General features: G+C 35.5%; 2 protein-coding genes across 4 annotated transcripts in view; one reads left to right on the top strand and one right to left on the bottom strand.

The window, feature by feature from the left end:
- Positions 1–10000, bottom strand: part of LOC135207672 (tachykinin-like peptides receptor 99D) — a 498955-nt gene that overhangs the window by 446983 nt on the left and 41972 nt on the right. The window lies entirely within an intron of this gene.
- The window catches only part of LOC135207969 (rho-related GTP-binding protein RhoG-like), a 30808-nt gene continuing 21870 nt past the window's right edge, over positions 1063–10000 (top strand). For both annotated transcript variants that reach the window (XM_064239998.1, XM_064239997.1), the window contains exon 1: positions 1063–1491. The gene's annotated coding sequence lies outside the window, so the exon portion shown is untranslated. The remainder of the gene's footprint in view (positions 1492–10000) is intronic.

Genomic DNA, 10000 nt, shown 5'->3' with positions numbered 1-10000 from the left:
GGCGTAAGTAGGGGCGGGCGTCTGGCTGATGATCGGCCGGAGGGGGTTTCCTGGTTTGTGAGTTTTTATGTAATAATAAAAATAATAATAATAATAATAATAATAATACTAATAATAATAATAATAATAATACTGAGGCATTAAAGCTCAATGTGTTTACAGTTTCCTGTCCGCTAATTAAAAATACAAATATGCTGTTTGAGAACTGCAATAAAATAGAAAATGCAGGAACTCTTACCCGCGACCAATGAAACTCAGCCAGGATCCTGTGGTGGCCTCAGCAACAGCCCATGAAACTCAGCCACGGCCCGGTGATGGCCTGTCTTGTTGGTACCCATAACTGTGCCAGATGCAAGACCATGACTAACTTTAACCTTAAATAAAATAAAAACTACCATGACTTGAGGGCTGCAATTTTATATGTTTGATGATTGCAGGGTGGATGAGCAACATACCAGTTTGCAGCCTTCTAGACTCAGTAGTTTTTAAGATCTGAGTCCGTTAGAAAAAGTGCGAACAGACAGACAAAGCCATATCAATAATTTTCTTATACAGAAAACTAAAAATAAAAGTAACGATTAAATTCGAAAACGTTTGGTTCAAGTATTTACGAATGAGGTAAAGGATATGACATCATCTGATACGAATAAGGAAAGTTCTATATACAAACAGGGCAGCACCAAATACTGAATACCGAGAACATACCAGCGCCAGAGTTACAGTGGAAATCCAGAAAAGATAATGGCTGGGGATTTCTAAACTACACTTGCTTCAATTTCACGTGACTGGATACAGGCAACGGAAATTTTCCAGTATAATATTGCGTCACCTTCAGGAAATTGTGAAACCGATCGAAAACATTCCTGAGATCACGAAGAATACAGTGTTTGTTGTAAGAGATACTAATTAAAACATACTGTTCTCGTGACCGCTTATCTGCAGAGCCTAAGGAAAGCCGATCTACCCAAGAAGAGAGGTATTTCTGGTAACACTTCGTGATAAAAGAGCTCGTATCTTATCGCCAGACTGGCTTTTCCTGTATGTTCTTGCATCCTGTGGCGTTTCGTTAGTGTCTCCATTGCCTCGGTGCTATTCAGTTTCTTTATTGTAGTCTCTCCACTTAGCTGCCAAAGGTCTTTTATCATATATTAAGACGCTTTAAAACAAATGACAGACTCTGGTGTAGACTAGAACCCTTAACCATTACAGGAATCATGAAGTGATGTTGTGTTTCATGAACTTAGTTATCACCACGACAATATTAGCCAAAGTATTTGCCAATTGATAAGGTGCAGTGAACAATCTATTTCCATTGACAAAATTGTGATATTTAATACAGTATGGTACTACCCTGACACGTAGCGCGGAAGTGCGGACAAATGAAGTTTTGAGCGAAATTCAACATAATTAAGCTATTGCTCGTCATCTTGAACTACATTGACCTTACTTATATTTTTCCCAGCATCATCAGAGGTTGTTGCTACATAAAAAGTAAGTAAAGTGTGATTACAATTATTTTTATAAATAATCACATAAAATTAAGTAAAATGTCAAATTATTATTTGTTTAAAATAACATAATGGTGTAAAAATGTTGGTGCATTACAAGAAGATAATGATTTTTTGTTGAATTACGTTATATGTATTCGGCAACACGACCGCTGTGCCGCTTGTCTTTGCCTCAGCCTAGTTGCGCAATGTTGTGGCTGGTCAGTGATTACAAGGATGACCACCAAGGAATCCCAGACGTCGCTTGGAATATTAACGGGTATATTTACACACTTATATAAACATACACTTACACTATATACATATATACACGTATGTTATGTTTGTGTGTAAATATATAAAGATATTATATATATATATATATATATATATATATATATATATATATATATATATATATACACACACACACACGTAAAAGCGCGCATGTATAGTCAAAATCAGTATCTCGCAATTAAGACATACTACGCAAAGGATTAGGTTGCACAAATATGAGCAGCAGACATAAAAAAAACCCCACTCATTTGTCCTGAGATGTGAACATTTCAATCCCAAGTTGCAGAAATCTATCAGGAAATCAGGAGCAATGAATTTCAACACACCAACACGCATGACTTCCCCTCTGCCATTAAGATCTTAATGAGAGGAGGCTATATATAAGAGGGTTGAATGAGAGCGAACTTTGAACCATAATCCCCTGAGCACTCCAGAAAACGAATGACAAGATTCTGAAGGGAAGAGAATGTTATCACTTTTATGAAAAGAACCAGAAAGGGATAACGGATAAGAACCACGTAAAACAAACGCAGCTGCAAGTTCCCTCTAAAATTTCGATTACAAAATAACAAATAAAAATCAAAGGGGTAACAATATGAAATTTTTTGTTTAGTTTGAAATCATTTTCAGCTACGGAACTCTAGAATATGTATAAAATTTACGCCAAAGGCCAAGGACCTATGATGTTCAGTGCTAAAACGGAAATTAACAGCAGAAACATTCTATTGGTTTAACAGGGGAAAAACCTCGCAGTTCCACTCAAACGACTGTTAGGACAGACTGGAAATTAAGATGGAAGACATATGAATGGAGGCACAGTAAAAAGGAATGAAAGGGGCACCTGCAGTTTCATGCCTCTGCTCAATTAAAAATGTGTGTCGGTTGCCCAAACTTTAACTGTAAAAGTGGGAAATTAAAATTCAGATTGTTTGTGTGCGTGGGCGCACATGAAAGGTATCTAGAGCCTGGAAAATCTATAGTAGGTGGCTATACCTATGAATGCACCGTGTATCAAAGCTTGGGAAAACCTCCGCAATATCACTATAAGACACGGAGAAGCTTTTTGATGTAAATTCCTTCAGTTACACCGCAAAGTGCGATAAAAGTTCACACACACATACACACACACACGAGTTCTTGACTGTCTGATAACCTTAACGTAGATCGTCCTTATCAAATAAGATTAAGAATTCAGATAAAGACCAGCCTCGTAGAAAGCTGCTTGTTAGTTCAGCAGTTTAGTTTGATAAGATAATACCTTAAATATCTGAAATAGTATGTCACAGAATTCTTAATATACTTGTTAACTTTCATACCCTCAGGATTCCTTTGCTTCAGATGTCCACGGTGACACTAACAATGCAGAATTTAGTACATAAAAAAAAAACTTATTTACCCCCACACAGATGTTTCATCGTTCGTCATGGCTTATTTATTAGGACATATTAAATTCAAAATCACTGTAGTAGTATACAGATTGGCTACATAAGTATGCGCTCCCTCCCTCCTAAAAAGTACGCACATGCTGTTACGTCATGAAGAGTACAGGGAGCGCACAGATCGTTTCATTTCTTTTGCATCGAAACGAGCTTGGTCCTCATTGCCATTTCCTTTCTCGCTCCCTTGTCTAATGGGATCACTACGAGGTTAATTTAAAGATTCGTCATTCTGTTGCCACATTAGTTATCGTTGCATTAGTCTACAAATATGCAAATATACTTTTTTTTGCTGAACAGGATAACAGAAATTACATTTTACTCATTATTAGTTTCGTTTATTCATGACTTCTCAATTTGTTCCTCCGTACCAAGTCACTCTCTCTATTGGCGCTCTTGGCTTTGCAGCACACTGCTTTACCAGCAAAGCTTGCAGCAAAGATCGAAATAATGATAAATACTTGTTATTATCATTCTATTATGAGGTAATATGTTACTTGAGAATTATGCCTACTAACAGGGTTCAGTAATCTCTGCATGAAAGCGAGTCATTGTCCACTACCACACGACATTCTGATCTTGGCAATGATGAGAGACTTTGGTCCCCAATAAAAACTGTATTACATCAGGCCTTTGGTCGTCTCTATGAATGACTGGAAGATGACTCCAAGGTCGTTACAAGTATTAGTGTAAAAGTCATATCTGCACTGGAAAAATCCCAATTCCATACTGAACAGACAAACCTACATATAAATTAGGGAAAATGTTCGTTCGCTCTGCTAGCGTTGATTCTTTTCCTCCTCAGAAAATATGTAACGAATAAATGGTAATATTGTTTAGTGTTTGAGATGTAATGAAGTAGGAGATGGAGATGTTTATGGAATCTGAGGTTTATGGACAAAATTTTTATAACAAATTCTGAACGTGTGGCGTTCTCTTGTAAAAGTGGTGCGTTACTGTTACTGTACATCTGAACATTTTGAAAGAAACTCTGCAAGCAATTCCTTTCTTCTGGATGTTTACCCTGTGAAGGCTACACAGAACGCAATCATAAGATTTATGGAAACAGTTTCTCTGTAGTCATCAATACCATCGGGTGACAATATGCATAAACTTCAGAAGTGATAGGGAGCATGAATTGAAAATGTCCATGATTCCTTGTCCCTTTGCTAGCCTTTCAGAATCTGGAGTCACCATAACTTGTTCTATTTCCTTACAATGCTACATACTAGTCCCTAGTCCCTACGGAGAGGAAAAACAGCTGTCTAACATAGTACAACTGATTCCTTATTCGGCAGGATATCGGGAATTTCTTAATCACCTACACTGGTCACTCTCCCACAACTTTTCAAAAGCGTTCGGCACCACAGAAACTACACAAAGACCATTCACCATTTCAGTGGAAAGCAGCTGCAGAGAAATACGTGGAATGACATTTACGGGACATGAAATCATCCATGACATTTGACTGTCTTGTTATGATGGCCACAGTAAATTTTTCCTGCATATTTTCTGCTGAAAAACTTGACTCATCCTCTGAATACGTATGCCTTCCGCTTGAAGATATAAATAAGCAAATGAACCTTGTATCCACTAACAACAACGCAAAAGGAGATGGCGTGGAGGGTTGGGGGAGGGTTTGTACGTTGTGCCTTATTTATCATACGTATTCATCAAACAAGCAAATTAAGAAAAGAAATGAAACAGACAAAGCGGTACCTTGAAAATATACTATTTCATTTCTTTCAGTTTAGTCCTATTGCAACACTCTGAATTAAGAAAATCATACCAAAACGTACAAAATATTGACCATAATACTTGAGAGTATATTACATATATACATATATATATTATAGGTATATATATATATATATAATATATATATATATATATATATATATATACACATACACACACGCGCGTCCGTTCATTCAGATGTTCTGAAATGTATACACACACACACACCACCAAAGAGTATATATATATATAATATATATATATATATATATATATATATATATATGATATATATATATATATATATATAGATACTATATATATATATATATATATATATATATATATATATATATTCGTCTGGTGTGTGTGTAATATATATATATATATATATATATATATATATATATATATATATATATATGTATATATATATATATATATATATATATATATACTCACTCGTTAGGTGTGTGTGTATGCATACCAGAACATCTGAATGAAATAACGCGAATCACGAGATGAAGGCATTAATCACCTAAGTTTATCGAAGATAAATTTCATGCTTCGCTACTTCACAAAAGCAAATAGAAAAACTATAAAGGAAAGCAACTGACTTCTTCACTTTGTAGTCTGCGCGTATGTGGCCTTTATCTACCCGATGCTCATCAAGCACATGCATGTACCTGACTATACAACTGGAATACATTCTCAATTACCTGCACAACTAAGAAAACATTTCCGAAAACAACAGGATTTGTTCTTCAAAAGCTGGAGATATGCATCAGTTATACAAGCATTGAGGCTTCGGGGAATGTTAAATTGCACGCTCTATTTTATCTACGTTCATATAAAATACCGTTTCAACACCTAAGAAGAATACTTAAAAATATATATGATGGTTTATTCCATAAAATTATTTTATGGGAGTTTCTTACAAATCATTCGCTCTAGGGCAGTGGTTCTTAACCTGGGGTACCTGTTACGAGACATGATAGCCAGTGCAATGGTACCGTATATTTACCATGAGAAAGCAAAACGTATATTTCCTTAATTTTTCTCTTACTATAATTGTCTCAATTGTTTCATGTTAGTGTGGATAAAGCGCACTGAAAGTAGAAATTTTGCAAAATTCCCTTCTCTTCATGAGGCTGCTAGTGCTGAAGAAGAGCTGCCCATTGTGAATGAAGTAAGAGAACATTTGCAAAAACTGATTCAGTCCTTCCAAGGGTATTTTCACCTTGAAGAAGGTTATATGGCACAAAGATGGATACGGGATCCATTTCTTTTCAACCTTGATTCCATGGATGAAGGATGATCTTGTGGAGTAGCAGACCAATGACAGAATCCGAATGGAGTTTGAAAAAATGCAACTGGATATGTTTTGATGTGCACAACTCCAAACATTCCCACAGTTAGCAGGGAGAGATTTGGAGGTCATTGTACCATTTGGAACTACATACTGATGTGAGGCAGGTTTTTCAACGCTCCTACATATCAAAACAAAAGCCAGAAATCGTTTGGATTCAAGTGATGACATGCGTCTGGCACTTTCAGAGAAAGAACCTCGTTTGAACATCATCATTAATGAGAAACAACAGCAAAATAGCCACTAATAATTAAAAAATCCAATAATTTCTCGGCAAGGTTTTTATCACTAATCTTTTTCATAGGTTTGAATGGTATTTATATTGGATGGGGGTACGAGAACATTTTCTGAGATATCAAGGGGTACGGGCACTGAAAAAGGTTAAGAACCACTGCTCTAGGGGAAGGGAAGATAAAAGTGGAAAGAATGAAACGCCAATGATGATGAATGAAAACCAAATAACAGCAGCAGACGGCGGAAGTCTAAAATGATAAAAGAGGCTTAGATTATCTTTGCAGAGATCTAAGGCTTCCTGATGGGAATAAAGTAATCTCTACCTAAATCAAATGGATAAACTGAAAGCGACCTACCATCTTCGGACAAACAAAAACAACGCAGGAAACTGTTTATCCACAGAGAAGACACGCAAGGTATCTTTTTCTAGTCACTTTTAATCTGTTTATTGCAATGACTCCTTTTTCGTTAGCTTTAGTTAATATGGTCTGCTATTTTTTTTTCTGATCATGTCATATGAAGTTTCATGTGAACTAATACTTCATTTTTTTTACTACTCTTTCTTACACCCTTAGATGCAAGCAAATTCTCACTATACCTTTAAGCCTGAATAATTCCTACTTCAGAGTTAAAAAAAACTTATGAATGAAAGACGTACCCTTAGTTCTTAGTTGAATCGTTCTCAAGTCGTCACACGGGGGAGAAGAGAAGACCTTGGCTTTATAACCAGGTATAAAGGAAAAATAAAAACGTTAATTATTATATCTTTATCATTCAAAAGCATAAATCTGTCCTGCAAAGATTGTAATTTCCCTTTCTTGCTATTTATACCAATTCTGACCATCAAACACATCAACGAAAAAATAAGAAATAAGCTAAATAAAAAGAATAAAATAAAAAAAAATCCTAGCTAAAATACATGGAAAACCCCAGAGCACGCTTGCATGAAAACCTAATTACACAAGTTGGTTTTTTTACGGGATTTTGGTGTCATTTTCCCAAAATTCTGTGAAATGTCAAGGTCACCGGAATCCTCCATTGTCAGCTATGACAAGTTAAAAACACCAGGCTGCGTAACTAATACCTCTCTTTATCAAATTGTGATACTATTAACTTGATAATGGACCTTATGTATTTAAAAAAATAACAACTTTGAAATTATTATTATTATTATTATGATGATGATGAGATGATGATGATGATGATGATGATGTGATGATGATGATGATGATGATTATTATCAGTAGATGAAGCCTATCCATATGGAACAACCCCACAGAGGTCGTTAACTTGAAATTCAAGCTTCATTAGGAAGACGGAAGAACCCTAAACCGACAAATTTTCATATAATTTTGTCCTCATGGTTAATGAGAGGAAATATGAAAGACCCTAAAATGACAAAGTTTCATATATCTATAACATCAGGGTTGATAAGAAATATGAAAAACCCTAAAATGATAACAACAGGAAATATGAAAAAACCCTAAAATGACCATTTTCCTAATAAATTTATCATCAGGGTTAATAGTAACAGGAAATATGTAAAAGCCCTAAAAAGACCAACCTCCTAATCATTTCATCATCAGGTGTAATAAATATGAGGAAAATTCGAACCAAGAATGAAATGATACCTAATCAACCACCGCCATAATTCACAGACAATTACTAAACAAATGCCGTCAGAAGGGATAAGACTCGAGAATGTTCGGTGATAAGATAAGTGACGTCGAACAACAAACTACACAGATAAATCCACCGGAAACAAAGGCATCACGTTGCCAATGAAGGGTACAGGAGTCCATATCTCTTGATAATGAAAAAAAATTCCCAAGTTGTGGCAAGGAAACGACAATTGATCTGTATGATTAAATAAACCGGTTTAGTCATACTACTGTGACGGCAGTATGATTTAATAATTCGTTAACCCAATGAAGCTACTGCATTTGTTGCGATAAGTGGCCTGTCTCTATTGGTGTTAATTTCGCCTCCAATACGTGAAATGAAAGACTTGTAAACAGAATGTCCTCAGAGAGCAGCTGTACTTCACCTCCACTGAAGATTAATCTAACAACCACCAATGGAGATATCAAGTGGTTTTGGGAGAGATCCATGTTTGTTTGTTTGTTTGTTTTTTTTTTTTTTTTTTTTTATTTCATCCCCCCGCACCACCCACTGAAACTTGAATTCTTTATATGAATTTATTTTCAAAGATTGCTTTAATTTTTCCTTTCCACTGCTCAAAAGTGTTCTCTTAAGTAGGAGTCTTCATACACAAGGAACTTCTTCTTTATACAAAAAGGTTGTAATTTTAGTCCTTTAATAGAATTATACAATGATCTGAGTATGAAAATTAAATTACGTTTTCCTGCATAGAATGTGAATTCTGAATCATGATTTCCTGTATAGCATCAATACAAGGGAAGACAATTAGATGGCATTTACCTGAGCATTTTAATAAGTAAAACATTGCTTTACTACATACTTAAAGTTTCATAAGCAATCATTCTATATTTCATCCTATTAGTACGTTTTGAAATATAAATGCATAGTATTAGAGAGGGCTTACTATGATTGTGTTAGAAAAAAAAATAATCTGTTAACTATTCAATTAAGACACTTGAGTGGCAGCTCCGATAAACCAGCTCTATCGCACGAGAGAGATGTCACAAGTGTCCACTTAGAAAATATATGTCAGTCGAACGCTGCCCTGATGATGCATAGAAATACTTCAATTGCTACCAAACCTTTCTACTATCATACGAATAACTATGAGGTAAAGGTTTGCGGGTTTGGTATCGTTAGATTTCTACGGTATCATTCAAAACAGACTTCATGACGACTTTAAGAGGTGATCCAAAATCATCAAGCTATACAAACATATCAATGTTCCTATTAACATCCCCAACAAACACGCACAAACTCACAAACTATACGTGTCAATATGGGTGTGTGTATGGGACAACAGGTAAACGACCCATCATGAGAATTAGAGATTTACGATCATTTTATAACCACGTCCATTTCTATCAATTCGAGAATCAAGAATTGTATTCAACGATTCCTACCTCCTTATGAAACTGTTTGTGTACATTAGCAATGACTTAGAAAAATAATGGGAGGCGGTACAGCAAAACAAAACAACTATATAGCATAAAAATATATATGATGCAATTCAAAAAATGCAACTTACATGTATAAAATTTCGTTAACATTCGTTTTCACTTTATCAAAACGCAAGCAACTAGTAATCGCATGTACATGCTACAGTATTATTATTATAAGAAATATCGTCGAATAAACGATTACGTTTCCCGGTTCTAATACGTTCCAAGACACAGCGGAAGCGGAAGATAAGCGTTCTGTTGCGCCACTTATGAGACTTCAGTCACGTACACATGAAAAGTGAAGTTAGGAGCCTGGAGTACCGAAGCATACAGCCC

The sequence above is a fragment of the Macrobrachium nipponense genome, chromosome 34 (genome assembly GCF_015104395.2).
Source record: "Macrobrachium nipponense isolate FS-2020 chromosome 34, ASM1510439v2, whole genome shotgun sequence".
In the NCBI taxonomy this organism is placed as follows: Eukaryota; Metazoa; Arthropoda; class Malacostraca; order Decapoda; family Palaemonidae; genus Macrobrachium; species Macrobrachium nipponense.
This window is presented reverse-complemented; position numbering and strand designations above follow the sequence as displayed.